The sequence below is a fragment of the Oryzias melastigma genome, linkage group LG13 (assembly GCF_002922805.2).
Source record: "Oryzias melastigma strain HK-1 linkage group LG13, ASM292280v2, whole genome shotgun sequence".
Taxonomy (NCBI): Eukaryota; Metazoa; Chordata; class Actinopteri; order Beloniformes; family Adrianichthyidae; genus Oryzias; species Oryzias melastigma.
Genome location: NC_050524.1, coordinates 30,184,283 through 30,203,300, shown reverse-complemented (window position 1 = coordinate 30,203,300; position 19,018 = coordinate 30,184,283). Strand labels below are relative to the sequence as shown.

The 19,018-nt window shown below is 39.0% G+C and overlaps 1 protein-coding gene across 4 annotated transcripts in view; it reads left to right on the top strand.

Moving 5' to 3' along the window:
• rap1gap2a (RAP1 GTPase activating protein 2a) overlaps positions 1 to 19,018 on the top strand; it is a 149,164-nt gene that overhangs the window by 39,053 nt on the left and 91,093 nt on the right. The gene's annotated exons all lie outside the window — the stretch shown is intronic.

Sequence of the window (19,018 nt, the reverse complement as noted above, 5' to 3'; positions counted from 1 at the left end):
GTTCCCTGAAACTAAGTTTGTGGTGTAAGTTTTTCAAATGAAAGCCATTAGTGACCTTTTAATGAGCTTCAGTTCAGAGAAACAGCAGCTTCAACCAGGTTTGATTTACTTTAGCAGACCTGCTTCATTATCAGTGCTTTCCCTGTTGCAGACTGATCACAGTGTGCTGTCCTCACACCTGCTCTGCTGGCGCTGTGCAGTCCACTTCAGCGTCATTCGGTTTTCGTTATGTTTGTTATGTAAAGCCTCTTTCCTTTGCAGCTTTAAAAACTGTGTTGGATTTGTGCAGATGCACTGACCGGGAAAATCGGAGAGTAAATATTGTGTTAAGGGCTGGAAGATTTCTTTGGAAGATTTATAGGAGACTCGTAACGTCATGTTTGACACGTCTGACTCTGACAGGTCTGTTGCCATGGTGACGCCTTAAACACATGGTTTTGTGTGATCCTGCTAACTTCTCATCCCACAACCAAGTTGTTAGTGCATGAAAGTATGCTGGTTTATGATTAAATTCTAGCCCATTTTGATGAAGGATTTGGTGCTTTTGATGCTTAACTTGAGACTGAAGTCACAGTAAAAAAGTGCAGCAAACACACTTTATTGATAAAGTAGTTCTTTATTGGCACTGGTACACATTTACAAAGGTCATTTTGGTGTGTGCAACATTAAAACAAGAATTTGCTGTACTAAAATGTTTGACTAAAATAATGAACAGTACATAAATACTTTAAAACTGCTTCATTCAGTTACCTGAAAGTGGAAAATAAGTTTAATAAATTTATTGCTGGGTAAAAATGTATCGATCAATAAAAATACGGATACACAATTAAAAAGTGTTAAAATTGTTAAAACCACAAAAAAGAAAACACCACATGACCTCAGCACTGTAATAATAAAAAAAACATCTACCAGTTCAAACAGTCAAGAAGTCCACATTTAATTATGACGTTTGCATTTTTCACTGTTTTTAAGAATATGTCTGAAAAATAGGGATCAAATTTAGTTTTTTTTAATACAGTTTTGTACTAATGTTTGTCCTCAAAACATTTTTGTGTCTAAAATCAGTCACCACATTCTGTCTCCTAAAAGAATCAGTATTTAGCCAAAACAAAAGTCTGAAAATTTACTCATATTTTGTATTTCCCACCTGTCTAGACTAACAAATCAGTGGCTGCATCTGGCCTTCCAAATGGTTCAATCTGGCCCATTCATAAAGAGAAAAAAAATATAAGGATCTTGAAAATCAAATTTCTAGCCCATTTCTGTGGCGAGTTATGATTATTTAAAGTAATGGCTGCAATGCGTAATTCCGCCACTAGAGGAAGCAAAGGCAAAGAAATACCGACATAACGAGAGATTAAGAAACAAACAGCATTTCTTTGCAAGCGTGTGCCACGTCTGGGTAATATGCAATTATGTTTCCTACCAGCCTCACCGATGTTAAATTGCTATAAAAATTACCAGGTATGACATCACAATTACCAAAATGTCATTGTCAAAAAGATAATAATAATGTAACAATAATAATAATAAGTAATTAGGCTATTAGGTTGTTTGAGGCATTTTTTTCCAGCTAAAAAAAAAAAAACGAAACAAAATAAAGCAAAAGCAAAGTTACAGATAACAAGTTGACCAATTTGTTATTACGTTACTGGTCCGGCCCACTTGAGATCAGACGGGTTGAATGTGGCCCCTGAACCAAAAGGAGTTTGACACCCCTGATCTAGATCATTCAATAAACTCACTGAAACATTTCCGTTTTCCTATTTAACGATCTACAGACACCCAATGAAAGTTGAAATCTATATTTTTACTGACCTTTTCTGACTTATGGGCTCAAAGTATTCACTGCAGATCATTTTCTTTCCCTTTTTTCCATAACCTTAATGTTCCTCACAAACACACACAGCCCTCCCTCTATCTTCACCTACGTGCATTTAATTAGTAGCACCTGGCGTCTGATCATTTTCTTAATTTGTATGGAAGCAGTGGGGGTCCGTTTGGGGATTGAATAATTCAGACAGTCACATGAAAGCTCGTCTGAATGAAAGTCACTGACTAGAGTCAAGGTCTTTTATTAATCTGGAGTTTGATGATGATGATGAGGCGGTGCTGTAAAATGTAGGGCAGTAGCCTATAGCCACATGGAGGTAAAAAAAAAAAAAAAAACTTCTGGTAAATTTGTGTTCGACTTTGTTTACCGGACAAATTGGGATAGCGTGTAACATGTAAATGAAGATCTGCTTGTTCTCTGCGGTGTTTGCACACACAAACACACAGGCATTGAAAGCCTTTCCTGAAGCCCTGCCTGGCCAGGTGTCTTCAGAGCCTTTGCTGTGGAGTGGCTGTGAATATGAATGAGTGAGTCGTGACTCTTGTCTTTGCGATGCAGCGAACTGTGCATGTTCGTGCGTGTGCACGGTCCGTGTGTTCTACGCAGGTGAAAAGGGTGCAACAGATAGAGAGAGAGAGAACAGGGGATCTACGGAGCCCTGGACATGACCTTAGAAAAATGTTTCCTTAAATCAATAATTCATGGTCGCAAATAAGTATTTTATTACCACTTTGAGCACACAAATGAGCATTTTATGTACACAAGTTAGTATTTTGAGGCTACAAATTTGTATTAGGAATTGAAGGTAATAAAATTTGCGCAAAATTGTAAATCGTGGCCACAGATCATATCTCATTAGCAAACTTTCCCTAAAAACTCCTTGTATTAAACTCGGTCCATGTTTTCTGCCCTGTAGTTCATCCTCCTTCCACTAGGGGCAATAGAAGGACTTAACCTGCTCATTTCAAAATCAAAATGGCTGCTCCCATGAAATCTTAAAACACTTTTAGTGGGGAAAGTTTAGCTAACTTTCTATGGTTAAATACTACTCGCTGCATTGAAAGACCGCTAAATTTGTTGATAATTAATTGTTTATTATACAGTTACACCATGTTAAAAAATGTCTGGTTCACATTTGAAACAGTGGGTAAATAAGGTGCTTTTGTCCTGAACGTTCATGCCAATATTTTATGCATTTTCAAGCTGTGAGCAAAAATTCAACAAATCATACAATATATTACAATCAATGCTATCTATCTCATAAAATAATATTGAATTTTTTCTTTTTTTTTTGGTGGATTTTATCGAATGGCTTAAAAAACATCTTAATTCCAAACTTCTTGATGTAGTGGGCTAAGGTGTTAACTTGGTGTCTAATGAAGGAGATTCAGTCAAACGTTTTTTTTTTTTTTTTTTATAAGTCTGTCCTTTTATGACAAATGTTCAGAAAAATCCGTTTAAGCCCCACTCCAACCATCTATTGTAAAATCTTTCCCAGTGATCTTTTAATTGTAATTATTTAGTTTTTAGCTAAAAAAACAAAAAGCCTTTGATGTTTTTTAAGACATTTTATGCAGGGCAGCAGTATCTCATTAGAAATATAATTCTAGTTTTTGGCGGGACTGTTAGCTCAGAGGAACCCCACCCTTCCCCTTTTCTGTACTTAGAAGCTCTGTTTGCACACTTTAGCTTCAAACTAACGTTAGCAGTACAAAAATAATGACTGGATCAATCCAATCATACAGTTTTGAGCCAGAATCGCAATTCGCTGCAGTGTTGATCGCTCATCATGTTTCTCACATCTGGGCGTGAGCAGGCCAGGTTGTGCGCAGGGGGAAGGGAGACTTTGTGAACGCCCATTTCAGTAGAAGCGTCATTAGTCTGAGCTTTTTCAAGCATCTGGTTTTCTGATCCAATGGTATTTAAATTAAGCAATACTCAGAAACGCAGTTTTAATCGTAAATTATTTTAAAGTCCCCCTCAGATGAAAATCAAGTTTTTGAGTTTCTAACATCTCTGTGTGGCATTTTTCTTATGAAAAAGAACAAATGTAATAAGAAATCTTTTTGTTTTTGCATTTCCGAGTATTTCTCCTTTTAAATCATTCAAAGTGTCTTGGACAGACTCTGTCTGAATGAATGATCTTCTTTCCATCAACAGCTCTGCTGCACATGCACTAAACCCTCATCTGTTCCTAGTGTCTAGTTCAGGTTCTGGAGAAGAGAAGATGGTATCTTCACATTGACTGCAGTCAAATGAGCCGCCGTTCACATTTCTGTGGTCAAATCAGCATCACTGGATTTTTGGTGTGAGTTTCATCCAATACTTACGGTAGCAGGACTGAGAACGCTGGAAAATCTCCACCAGACTCCACGGAGCTTCTTGATGTGACCACGGAAATGTGAACGGCGGCTCATTTGACCGCAGTTGGAAAGGATTGTAAATCAATGAAAGAGCATTTTGATGTTAGCTTTGATTATTTTATCAAGAACTCTGAGAAACCAATGATTGAATGTATTGATCACAGTCAATAAACATTGGAGAATTAGCTAAAAGAGTCTTTGGTGAACTGGAAGGAGAAAGAATCAGGATTTTGGAGGAAGTTCTGTCCATGAAGATCTTCACTTCCTCGTCCCAGCTGACATCCAGATCAGAACCATCCGCTGGACATTATTGATATTGATTGATGTTTTAATGTAGCAGCGGTGAAGATTTACGCTAGTGAGACACAGAGCTATCATAATCAGACGGGGGGTTGGGGGGGGTGGGTTTAAGGGGCGGAGCTTCTCAGTTCAGCTCCAAAAGCCACGCACCCTCAGAGGAGAGTTTGGAAACAGAGACTTCAGATAAACATGAAAAATGGCTTTTTAAGACATTTAGGTTGTGGAATTTTGGTTAAAAGGTTTTAATTATAATTAAAACACTACTGGGAACATCTTTTTTAAATAAAAAAAATGTGTCATAGGGGGACTTTAAATAAGTCCTCTATTATGATATAAGAACCTGTTAAAAACACAACTCACAGTTTGATTGTAACTAGTTTTTCCCCAGATGTAGCTTTAAAGCTGTCATATTTCTCCATGACCCGACTGCTATGAAAAATGCACAACCTGGAATACACAGGAGAATGAAGCCACACAGGAGGAGGAAAAAAACCTGAAAGGTGAAATAAAGGCCAGTGTGAGGGCAGAGGAGCACAAACATCAGAAAGGTGGCTCACTTCAAAGTTTGGGGCTTTGTGGTGGTGGGGAGGGGGGCTGCCGGTCTATTTTGCCCTTTTTCTTCCTTTTTCGCCCCCCTCCCCCCTCTCCGCTGACGTAGGACTTTTTGTTCCTCCTCCCTCCTCCTCCAGCTGCCTCCTCTTCCCTCCATCATGAATCTCTCCGCCCTCAAACGTGTGCACTACACCTCATTAATAACTGCATAATCAAACCGCTGTGTTTACATATGTGTGTGCGTGTGGGTGTGTGTGCGCTTTGTCTTGAAGAGGTGGCGAGGATGAATATTACAAGTGGGTGAGCAGGGGGGCAATAAAACCGACCGGGGAGCGAAAGGGGGCACAACTGCACACAGACCAGTCTTTAAATATTGTGTAACCATGCCGCGCAAACTTTGGTAAGTAACCGCTGGTTATTCCTCTATCCTTTATTTCACATTAATTACAAGGAGCGATTGGGTCTAGCGAGGCCGTTCTCTAAAACTCTGAACTTTGAGGAGTGAAAGAGTAAAAAAGCTGAAACAGAGGAGGATTGTGTGGGTTTTTTAAGTAAAAGGTCATCTTGCTATAAGGAGGAGTTCTCTTTTCTCTTAGAGAATTGTTTTGCATTTGCTTTACAATTAGGCCACAGAGTGATGCAAGAGAGTTCTGCAAGATTAGACTCAATTTAAGCATGAGGTGGTTGATTTTTGATGGTTTTCATTTGTGTTTCATGTATGAGATGGATGCTTAGGAGGTTTAGTACAAAACAAATGTTTGCATTTTGTGTTTTGTCGTTAATTTCATGAAATTGTAGTAAAAAATGCTCAGAGATCATGAAAATGTGACTGTCTTTCTAGTTAAAGTGCTTAGGTCAAATTCAATAAAGCATAAATCCACTTCGCTGACAATATTATTAAACCGTACCGGCCTCATATCCTTGACACGACTGAGCTGTAGCTGCAGTGAAAGGCCAGGAGGGTCAACGTGTCATTGCTAATCCTCATGTAGTCATGTTAACCCGTGTGAAATTCTCTCACATTTGACACACAAAAATCCATGCTGTTTTTCTCACAGTCTGTGTATTTCACACCAGTAATTATTGTCACCGCGATGACAGCTCGATCATTACCTCGTCCCTTCAGTTCACAGAGTGTGGATCGGATTCTTCAGCTGGTTGGTGGCTCCTCCAACTCCCTTTGGGGCACATTTTATTGTCAAATCACAAATTTTGACAGGAAATATATCCTTTTTATGATCTAGGCAGAAGGTGTGCAGGCTCAACCCTATGAAAATGGTGCTTAGGGAGTTTTAACATGTTCTTGTGGCATTTTTCTCATGATGGAGGGCATGTACAAAGAAAATCAACATTAATATTGTTTTTCTTTATTCAAATTGTTGTTAATCAGGAGCGGAAAAAAATATGGTTTTGAAAAGATTGTAATTGTGACATAGAAAATATATCTGGGCATCACTGGGTACTGAAGGAATAAAATCTGTTTTTAGCTTTAAGAAGGTGCAAAATATTTACTCATTTATCAGGGTTTGTTGGAAAACACACAACTTTGATTAACAGAGTCTTCTTTTCCTTTGGGCTTTTCCCTTCAGGGGTCGCCACAGCGAATCAGTTTCCTCCATCTAAGCCTGTCTTCAGCATCCTCCACTCTAACACCAGCCACCTTCATGTCTTCATTCACTGCATCCATAAACCTCCTCTTTGGTCTTCCTCTAGACCTCTTTCCTGGCAGCTCTAGACTCAGCATCCTTCTACCAATATATTCACTGTCTCTCCTCTGAACATGTCCAAACCATCTCAGTCTGGCCTCTCTGACTTTATCTCCAAAACCTCTAACATGTGCTGTCCCTCTGATGTATTCATTCCTGATCCTATCCATCCTGGTCACTCCCAAAGAGAACCTCAGCATCTTCATCTCTGCTACCTCCAGCTCTGCTTCCTGTCTTTTCTTCAGTCCCACTGTTTCTAGTCCAAACAACATGGCTGGTCTCACCACAGTCTTGTACACCTTTCCTTTCATTTGTGCTGAAACTCTTCTGTCACACATCACACCTGACACTTTTCTCCACCCATTCCAACCTGCTTGCACTCTCCTCTTCACTTCTTTTCCACACTCTCCATTACTCTGTACTGTTGACCCTAAATACTTAAACTCCTCCACCTTCTTTATCTCTTCTCCCTGTAACCTCACTCTTCCACTCTGGTTCCTCTCATTCACACACATGTACTCTGTCTTACTGCGGCTAACCTTCATTCCTCTCCTTTCCAGGGCAAACCTCCACCTCTCTAACTCCACCTCCACCTGTTCCCTGCTCTCACTACAAATCACAATATCATCTGCAAACATCATAGTCCATGGTGATTCCTGTCTAACCTCATCCGTCAGTCTGTCCATCACCATTGCAAACAGGAAGGGGCTCAGAGCTGATCCCTGATGTAATCCCACCTCCACCTTGAACTCCTCTGTCACCCCTACAGCACACCTCACCACTGTCTTACAGCCCTCATACATGTCCTGCACTGCTCGGACATACTTCTCTGTCACTCCAGACTTCCTCATACAATACCATAGTTCAACTTTGATTAACAGAGTGTTTGCAGAAATGCACTGGAAAAACAGGATGGGACCAAGCCTTGTGTCAGAGACAGAGGGATGGAATTTAACTGTTAGAGCACTAGGAATTCTACTAGAAGACTACTGAGAGCTTTAGTGGAAGAGTATACCAGATAGACCTAAAGGAGAAATAGATAAAGAGACCAGTCAGAAAGGATAAAGTAGAAGTAGGACCACTTAACAACTTTGTGTTATATGCCTATGACTTGGGGACTGGGAGAGTAGTTGTGTGACCAGTTGTATGACCAGGTGTTTCTTTGTATGTTGGGTGACCAGGGAACAACCAGTTCTGTGTATAAATCCTTGAGTTTGAACACATGGGGTGGTCCTGCAGTGATCCTGACACCACCCAGAGCTCTGTGCAACATTGATCCAGTCCTTTATTAAAAGGGTCATTTTGACCTGTGTTTGCTTGCTCTTTTCCTCATCAACCAACTCGGGGAGGTGTTCAGGAGAACGACCTCAACAGTACCTCACAATACGATTCAATACTCAATACATGGCTCACGATATCGATGATATTGCGATACTGCAATAATTAGTAAAAATTGTCTCTAATAAATCACATTATACAGAGGAACATATATCATTTAGGAAAATATATCCCAATTATTTTTTTAGCTTGAACACAATCATAATAAACAACTTGTGTCTTATTTTGTGTAACAAATAATAGACAATTTTTTGCAAATCAGTAATACTGTGTCTTTGACAAGCATTGACACCAATTGAATTGGAATTATCTGTAAAATTCTTTGTTAACAATAGTAAACATGAACAGCAGTGCCACTACTTAGTGCAAAATTGTAGTAAACAACAGAAACAAAAATTAAATAATTCAAGGAAGCTGCTAGGCATGTTGGTGCTTGCGACAGCCAGTCTTGGAACGTGGGCCCCCTATCTACCTCCGAAGTGACGTCTCACACCAAAGGATGATGACAATAACAATATATATCACAGCTGCATGTTCCGTCTGGTCAGCAGTTTTAAAATGATGCAGTACGCTCACAGCGTATACAGCCGGCTGCAGCTGCAGTCTCATCTTTGTCATTTATTATTCGCATCCTCAGTTCTTGCTTGTCTTCTACCTACCTCCTGTGTCCTTTGCTCAGTTCAGGGTGTGGACTTTGAACAAGCTGGAACAAAGTCACTCATAATTGGTTGATAGTACTTCCTCTGAAAACGTGACTCAGACCGACTTGGACTAATCACTCTCGACGGATGGCAATATGGCGGTAGATGTATCAGGAAATGACGGCGAAGGCTCTGGCCTGATTTCGCGAGGGCTGGAGGTAATGCATTTCCTATGGGGGACCACAATGCTTGCTATGTCCAGTTCTCACATATACAGTCAACGGTTCAAACAGTCCTGTGACATATCTTGTCTGAGGTGTTCACGTTGGATCGCAGAGAGGGACTTCTTCTTCATTTTGTACTTGCATATGCTATAGTTGGAAGATGTTTGGTGTGAAATGTCAAAGCTATTGGTGAATCTTGCTCCAGACTTTTTTCTTCACATCTTTGTTCCAATGTATGTGTCATAGAATTCCATCCGCAATCATTCATTTCTCCTTCATGACCATTTTTTAAACGATTAGCACTTCTATTAATTAAAATGTACGTCATCCATGCGACACTATCAAAGTCCCTGATTCGTTAAAGTCTGACCTGGTTTAATTTAAACTTAATTGAACGTGTGTTCAATGGCCACATGTTTTGTACATAGAGCCTAAAAGGGTCATAAAATCTTGGGTAGCTGGGCATGAACGTCAGAGTTTTTAACGCACATCTACATAGACCAGTGGTCGGCAACCTTTAACAGTAAAAGAGCCATTTGGACTCGTTTTCTACTGATCAGAACCTAGAAGGAGCCGCATAGTCTTACTTTAGTCTTTAAGAAATTTGGATTTGCATTCATGACCTGCTTTTTTCTAATAATATATATGAATTATGTCTATTTTTGGCACAAACAAAAGCAAAAATATAAAAAGATCGACCTAGCATTCCTCAGAATCTGATTTTTTTTTTAAAGTTTTGACAGAAGCTCAAATAACTTATTTTCAAAATAAAGACGGTCTGTGCCAAACAGGATCGTCTCAGTGCAGCTCTGGGTGCTTTCAGCCATTGTTGTGCAGCATAAGATAATACAGTATGTGCTTTTAACTCATAAAAGATCAAACTTTTTACAAAGGTTTGGCTTTGCATTTAAAATCTGTTCATTCTGGAGGTAGCACTGAGCAAACAAGATGACTTCAGGTCAACAGGATGTAAAAACCTACATAGTTTATCATCTATGTGCACCTCAGTCATCAATTTAGAAATTTAACTAATCTAAATTAAATAAATGCTAATTGAGTAATCCTTACTTTAAAAAAAATGCTATTTTATCTTTCATTTATTAATTTATTTTTGTTCTGTTTTCCCTCTTTGTCCTCAGTAGTCTTACACTGCTGGGTTTTGTTATTTTAGTTTGGGGTTTGGACTTTGGTGGTCTTAATTTGCGGGCTTTGTTTGTTTGTTTTGTTTAGGTTTTGGTTGGCAGCCATTAGCAGGGAGCTGCTGACTCCGACGGTCGACATGTCTGGGTCGACTTATTTTATATTTATCCAAGGAGCCACCATGGAGAGATAAAAGAGCCACATGTGGATCTGGAGCCGCAGGTTGCAGACCCCTGTCATAGACGTTTCATTGGAAATGGCCGCTTGAAAATGTGTTGCCGAGGGCGTCGTGAACATAGCTTTAAAGTCCGAACCCTGATGTCTGAGTTTCTCCATTTTGCACATTTTATAGAAGAAGCTCCGGTCTGACCTCTGACAGAAATAAAGTTGATATTTTCGACGGGCTCTGGAGAAATGGAGTTCATGAAAAAGGTGAAAAGGCCTTTTCTGAAAGCGCGGATGTTCTTAAGAAGAAGAAAAAAAAAGCAGCTCTGCCTATAGCCTAGTTTTTTTGGGACCAGGTGTAAATGTTATCTTACTGCTGGCATCATGGAAAAGAGCAAATGCGCGGCTGCTATTTCTGGAGCATGGCATTTTCTCCGTCTCCTCGTGCGCCTTTCTATGTTCCAGGCAACTATGGTGCGCTGCGACCACCAAACAAAGACGAGACCGCATGTCTGCTGGTGTATTGACTCCGGGTGACGGCTTATTAAACCTGGAGGCTTTGCTCTGCAGCGCCGGGAGAAGAAGCAGTGATTAGTCACATATGGAAACTTAATGAGCTGCCAGCTGCATTGTGTTCTGCTTATGAGAAGTACTTGTTAAAGCAGTGTACACAGTTACAGCCTCACGCCTAACCTAATAAAAAAGCTGCCATGTCGGGACCAGATAAAGGAGAGGAGCGGTAATGAAAGGGCTGTAAATATTACTCCGAGCCAGGGTTCATTTTGAGAGCAGGTGGATTCAGCTTTATCGCTACGCAAACATGCAGTTGACCGGACGGACTTGATTGAAGAAGCCATAAAACATGCAGGACTTTTTTAAAGTGTGTGAAAAATGGTGCAGAAAGTGGAACCGCAAAGCCACAAGCGAGATGTGAGAACTCCACCCAAACTCTCCAAACCTCCAGGAGGAAATTGCACTTCCCCTTAGTGACACTCAATAATTCTTGACTTTCAAATATTATAATAACTAAAAGACATTTATGCTGTCTAATAAAGTGACAGGTTTTATTTTGTTTTCAAGAAAAAATACCCCTGAATTCATGTTCTCTTGCGTGAATCTGTTGCCTTTTGTCCCAAATGTGGCCACTAGAGAGCGGAGTGAGTCCATGTTTCTGTCTGCCTGGTGGGAACCAGAAGAAAAAAACAGATTTATTTGTACTGTAATGAAAGCAGCTCAATTGAGGAGCAACTTTCAGCAGAGGGAGCAATTTCTCCTTTTTTGAGGCACTCCCACCTGTTGAGGAACATGAAAACATTGTTTTTTTCATGCTTTAACCATGTTTTAAGAGATGGAAGCTAAAATCCTAAAAGCAACCTTATTTTGTTCAGTGAAACATTTTCCATCATCCTCTAATTTCACCTTTCTGCTCATTCGTTTTAGCTTTTCCTCTCTTACATCATCCTCATGGCAGTAGATCCCCAGTGCCAAACCTGCCTGATCTTCCTGTTTTCTCAGCCATACTGTTTGCTGCAAACTACAGGGAGCCATAGTTGTTGCCATGGCAGCGAGAGCTAATGGTCACCTCAGGGATGGTCCAATATGGCTCATTACCATGGTGACTGCTCCGGCCGTCTCACCTTGAGACCAGAATTCATTGCCGGCGCATCAAAATATATCAGGTAATAGAGGAGCGTGTGCTGTGTTGTCGGTTGCCAATGGCAACCGGAGTGTTTGGAGCTGCTGTGCGCGTGCAGCTGTGCGTTTCATCGACACTTGTGCAGAGTCTGAGAGCATCATGCCGTTGCTCCAACAGGGGGGAAGTTTGGGTGTTCACAGGTGTGGAGAGGAGCGCCGGCTTTATTAAACGCCGGTCATGAGAGTAGCACCGCTTTGTGACCAATCAGAGATGAGAGCCTCTGCAAACCAAGGTTAAATCAGATTTAATTACTGAAGTACATCAAAGACAAAGGCAGGAGCTCTGCAACAATATTCTGTGGAAGACAGAGCGCCAAACTGATTGCATGCTTTTAATTTGGAAGGAACAGAAACTAGAACAGTTGCATACCTGCAATAATGCATGTGTGAAGGCTTTTTTTTTCTGAAAGTAGTCATTGAAGATGCTGAAGTTTTTTACTGAAAGTGGTGATGCAATTTACTTTAACTGCTGAAAACGCAAAAATGATTTGCAAAATGTTAAATTAGCTAAAAGAATTGAAATGCTGAAGAAAAAAGAGCACTGAAGTTAAACTAGATTTCAGAAAAATTTATAGTAAAATTGCTTAACGATCCCTAATACATGCCAATTTTGCTAAAATATTTAGTGTATTCCTTGAATATTATCTAAACTCAAACTTAGCCCAAATAATCTTAGCAGATGCCAAATTAGCCTTTGATACCAATATTGCTAAAAATCGCTAAAAGTTGAAAGGAGAATCCCTGTAGTGTGAATGATTACTAAACAGTCACACTATAAAGGATCACTTACACAAGTAAACATATACTTCACTGATTAAAAAAGAAAAATCTGCATTTGGTACAAACATTTTCAGTCTAAAAGATTTACTTTTCAACAAAACAAACAATGAGCAGGAATTCAGAACAAAAGCCTTTAAGATCAAAGCAGGAATTAGTCTGCGTGCATTCAGGTTTCCCAGAAAAAAGACACATTTAATGAATATTTGATTATTTTGTTATTTTAGAAATTCATATAAGTAGCTTCTGAAAACAGCTGCTGGCTGCACGGGAAAATGAAATTATGGGAACAACGGGGCTGAAGCAAAACAACAATGTTGGGCCAGTTTGATATTTGATTAGCTGGAGGGTCCCTGCAATTGCTTTTGGTTGTGTCATTAACTTTATCTCAACCAACTCTTGGATCCTGCAAATAGGGAACACAAAAACATTCAAGGAAGCACTAAATAAGACTTTTAACTGTTAAAAATGTTTGTGTTTCAGGAAAATGTGTGTCATTTAAATAAATATATTAGATCTACTTTTAAAACCATCTGAAAATACAAGTTTGTTGGAAGTTTTAAAGTAACTTTGTGTTTTTTTTTAAATAATTAGAATAAAAATATGATTAAACGATGTAAAATATATTTAAAAATAATCGTTCTGCAAATCAGTCAACATGCAAATTTCAGTTTATTTAAATGTTTGTGATAATTATTTTTGAATAGTTTTTTAAAGATTAACCTTTTTTTCTAATAGTTAGAGACAAAACAAACTTTAATTGCAGCATCTAATTTGAAGCTATTCTCTGTCCTGGTCTCCTAAATATTATGTCACCAGTGTGTTTTTTCTTTTTGTGTGTGTGTTTGTGTGTTTTTCTGGTTAGGACTTCAGCCTTGTTTCTCTAAAGTCCCCCAGACAACCAGCTGCCTCTCGGTTTTTGACAAATATTTACCTCCTGCCATTTCCCTGATGTTGCACACACACTCACAGACTCAGACACACAGAGTGGATGATAAGCGCACCATCTGGCCTGAGTGCCGCTGTAAAGGGCCCATAAAAAAGACCCTCATGTATTAGGAGAAACAGAGGGTTCCATAAGAGGTAAGCTGTGCAGAACAGGTAAACACGCAGAGACTCTGCACACATCTCAATCTTAAACCTAAAACATAAAACGACAACAAAAATTTAAAAAATAGATAAAAAACATTCTATATGTGCTAGAGAACTGGATTTTTATGCGTTCATCTGCTAAAGAATTTTGCCATTAAGTACTACCACCCATTAAGGAACCTGTTTCAAACAAAATGCCTCAGTCACATCTGCTCTTAGAGGTGGGGATAGAGTGTCTGAGGCAGGAAAATGGGCACACTTTCTATGGGGCACGCAAGTAACTCGAATAAAAATTTAAGCTCATAGGTCACTGGGTGAGCCTGTAGGGCGAAAATGTTCATGCATATTTTTTCTACGGGCTTTCCTGCAGGCAACAGGTCATAGAGGACACCTATGAAACACGTGAGTAGGCAACATGCAGGAACGTCACACAGATAGGCAAAGAAAACGGGTGGCAACAAATCTCGGCTCTGCTTGAATTTGTGTAAATAGTTGCGATCGCAACATTGCAAAATCCTGGAGAGACTGACGTGTAACTTTTAAATCCGAAAGAGCTGCAAGAATTTCCTAGGAGGGGAGCGCAGATAGAAAACACGTATCCAGTCCCTGACGTGCACACTCACAGGCGCCCGCACATTTACAGCAGGCCTACATGAAGAAATGTCGTCTGCTCTGCACCGTTTTTTAAAGTTTTCTGCACTGATGAACATGTTGACGAGTTTGAATAATTTTTTTTACCGATTGCTCAGAATGAACCTCCAGAATTAACAGAATTTATATGCAAAGCAAAACTTAGGTAAAAAGTTAGATTTTTTTTCTGAGTTAAAAGCACATATTATCTTATGCTGCACAACAATGGTTACTAGCTGCCCAGAGCTGCACTGAGATGATCCTGTTTGGCCCAGATCCTCTTTTAGTTTGAAAATAAGTTATTTGAGCTTCTTTCAAATATATATATATATATATATAATATAAATGTCCAATTGGAAGTCCAAGTGGCTCTTTTACTGTTAAAGATTGCTGACCCTGATCACGAAATTCAGCTGTAATATCTCGATTCAACCTGTAGGGGGCAGCACACAGATGGTTTGTGACTATATTTTCAAGAATTAAAAAAGTTCATTTTTATTAGTCAAAAATGTGGCAATGACCAACAGACAGCACTTTTAATGACCCATTTATAGAGGTCAACAACCAAGAAAAGTTGATTTAGGGTTTGGTTACCCTTTAAAGAACCTGTGCTTTTGTCATTATTAAAAAGTACAACCTTTATTAATGGGAAGTAAATTACCCCCAAATTCCCTGCAACATATTCCTGGAAAACATGTAGTTCAGTAAGTGCCTCTCAAGGCAGGAACAGCCGTGTTGGTATGCACCGCTTTCCATTCCCCGTCTTACCAATTTGCCCGACTTGTCAGTGCAGGAGTCTTTGCCAAAACGAACTGAGCCTGGCGGCGTTGCCGTTGGAGACCATCATAAGAGGATGTTTAAAGGGAAGTTCTGATTGCTTCAGTCGCTGATTTGTAAACAAACACTTGTGTGCCAGCGACAAATCACGGCGCATCTCCAGTGCAACCGGCGGCAACCAAGAGATTCTGCAGAGACGGAAGAGAAGACAGTTTGATTAAAGAGATGCAGGCAAACTTTGTGAATTTGGAAAGCCAAAATTGAATTTTAGATAGATTATTTGTATAATGACAATGCGTCTTTCAAAAGACAATGAAGGATAATGGTTGTTCTGCTTCCCTTTTCAGTGCAGAGATGCTTTAAAAAAGAGAGGAGTGCAACAATGGGAGAGAAAAAATAAACGGATTGAAAACTAGATAGCTGCCCTCTTGGGATTAATGAGAGCGAGGGAAGAAAAAAGAAATGGCAGAGGGAGGCGAGGAAGCACGAGGTTATAGGGCTTTTTATTTATTTTTATTGTCTCTGTTGTAAATCATAGTTATACGTGTCTGTTCCTTCTCCATGACCCCTAATAGTCATCGTCAAACGTCCACAGCTTTTGACAGATGGTCCAGCAAATCGCTTTTCCTCTTTTCAAACTGCATTTGGTCGCCTCCTTCCTTGTGACCCGTGTTTTTCCATGCGCACGGATACAGCGTTTCCCTCTCAGTGCATCCGTGTCGTGCGAACCCTGACAGGACTTAACTCGAACCCAATTTTCTGTCAGCGGAATAATTCGTCTCCACTTGAGCAATGGTTGGTTGCCGCTAAAACGGTTGTGTCTTTCCTTCAAAAGAATCAGTTGATTCCCAACAAAACCAAGCGATCGGCTGCAGGTGCACATCTGAATCTATTGGGTGACCGTTTTGCTGAAGTTGCAACTATTAGTGCAAACTGACTGAACAGAGACAGTAAAAAGACAAACCTGATTGAGCATTGCCTTCCGTAGTTACCGTTGCTATGCCATCCTCCTTTCAGTTTTAGTAATTTCTAAAACAGTGCTGCTTTTTTCATTAGGAGAGAACATACATTTTATTATCAATAGCAGACCTTGTCATCTGTGGAACGCTAAACAAGCTGTTATTAGCACTGTCTCTTCAGGAGCTCCCTGTAGCCCTGTTTATTGTTTCAGAAAAGTGATTATCTAAAAGTTGACTTTAGTAGTTCAATTAGCTGCAAAATTATAGCAGCATCCTGGGATGGAGAGGGATGAGAGTACAGCTGTCAACTGTTGACACAATTTGGGAAGGACTAATTGTGTAAACACTTAGTAAGAATTCACACAAAAGTGATTCTCCTCCTCCTTTCCTCACATAAAAACTCAATCATGCTTTCAGCGATTTCTGCAATCTTGATGTCAAAATGTTCAGCTTGTTCAGGACATTACTGCTTGTATTTTTGGTATTTATAAGCATTATAGTTTTTGAAATTTGAGCAAATATTGGGCAAATTTTCCCCATAGGAAGTGAATGACAAAGTCTTCAAATGTCAATAATTTAGGCAGATTAGCAACAAGCCTTTAAAAATATTTTCATGGGCTATGTTTTCATCTTTTATAGTAATTTTCCCAAAATTTTGAGTTAGCTAATATTTGAGCAACTTTCTGTTTAGTTATCTACTAAGGTTTTTAGGCTGATTTAGAGTTTAGCTTTTATTTTAGCAACATGCTAACGCTTTGTGCTAATTTGTTATCTACTGGGTTTTTACATCTAATTTAGAGTTTAATTTCTGTTTTAACAACATGCTGACGTTTTTGGCTAGTTTGTTATCTACTGAAGTTTTTATAGGCTAATTTCAAGTTTATCTCTTATTTTAGCAACAGGCTAACATTTTTGACTAATTTACAGAGGAATTTCAGGCTATTTTGGAGTTAAGATAGTATTAAAGCAACAAGCTACCTTTTTTTTCTTTGGCTAATTTGGCATCCACTGATGTTTTTTATGATAATTTAGAGTTTAGCTTCTATTTTAGCAACAGGCTAACGTTTTTGACTAATTTAGTTTACTGAGGATTTTTAGGCTATTTCGGAGTTTAGCTAGTATTTAAGCAACAAGCTAAATTTTTTGGCTAATTTGGCAACTACTGAGGTTTTTTGGGCAACACTAAATATTTGTGCAAAATTGGCATGTATTAAGGATTTTAAGCAATTTTACTACAATTTTTTTCATAAATTTAGGTCAACCTCAGCGTTCTTTTATATTTTAACAACATTTCTTTCAGCAAATTTAACATTTTGCGAATAGCTTTGGCATTTTCAGCAAATCTCTTTAGCAATCAAAGTCAACCGTGTCACCATTTTCAGCAGAAAGCTTCAGCATCTTTAGGGACTACTTTCAGCAAAAAACCTTCATATTAGCATTATTGCAGGTAAGTTGGAATAGGATAGAAAAAAATAACACTGAAACCTTCTCTTAGATTCAAATAACTGAAAGATAATTCACCTGAAAACTTCAAAAAACACATTTACTTCAGAGTCATTTCATCCAATAAGTGATGACTCTTAGTTGCCATAGAAACGTGCCTTATAGGTCCTCCATGAGAGGTTGTGTGGCTTTGATAACCACCTGTTTCCTCGACAAGATTTCTGTAAACCTTTGATTTTGTGATTATCACCAAATGCAGGCATCCACAACATGATTCTAATAAATTATTCTGTGAATTTTATCTGCTTTTATGAGGACATCCGTCTTCAAGATGAAAACAAGCCACTATTTGTCCCAAGAAGTGTCGCTGTTTCTCCTTTGGTCATTATCTTTCTGCTAGAATAATGGATAGACTGAGACCATTAAAAAAAAGATTTCTTCTCACGTTTCATCAGTTGGGTGCTTTAGATGCAAACGTGCAGCAGAAGAGAATGTTTGGCTTGCATTAGCGGTAATTTGATGCAGCTTTTTTGTTTTTTTGTTCCCCAGCACAGACCTCTTAGACATGAAGTTGTGTTGGTATTTGAGCACTGGTTAGAAGAGACACAAAGAGGCAACTGTTGTAAGACAATCTAATTATAGCACCAAAATCACTTTTCGCCCAGGGCGCCATGCAGCCCAGGGCCGGCCCTAAAGAGGAGGGTGAGGGGGGTGGAGTTGCTCTGCGCCAACAGTCCCACCCACAATTGAGAGGCAAATTTCTGATTATTTCCTGCCACTCTACAGAAGCTATGTCCCAAAAAACTGCAGTTTTTTTTGTTGATTATTTGTTTTTGCTAAAATGGGCATAATCATAATCAACAGATAACAGCTGTTGAAGGTCATTTTTCTAAAACATAACTGCCACAATAAATGAGATAACACTGTATAAACAAAAACTATTACACTTTTGAGTGAGGTTTTGCAGCAGCCCCCTTAACTCCACTGAGTTTACCTGATTTTGATTGAGTATACGCCATTTCTTTAAACTCCTGATGTCAGCAGGAAACTAATTGGCATACATTGAAAAAAGTGAAACTTTGGATCAATTAACAAAAGTTCTATAAATGTTTACATTTAAAATGATTAGTTTGTATCAAATTACAATTTTGAGTTGATGGTTAACTCAAAACAAATGACAGAACTTTTGTTAATTGATCCAATATTTCACTTTTTCCAGTATAGCCTTCATGAGGTGAAATTCCTAAGTGCGCCTGTTTTGCTTTTCAAAAATCCATTCAAGTTGAGTGTCAGCTGATTGTTTTTTATTGTTGTTATTTGGAATGGACCTTGAAGGCTATTCATTCCAGCCAGATCAAGTTTAAACTTTAGTTTTGTTTTTG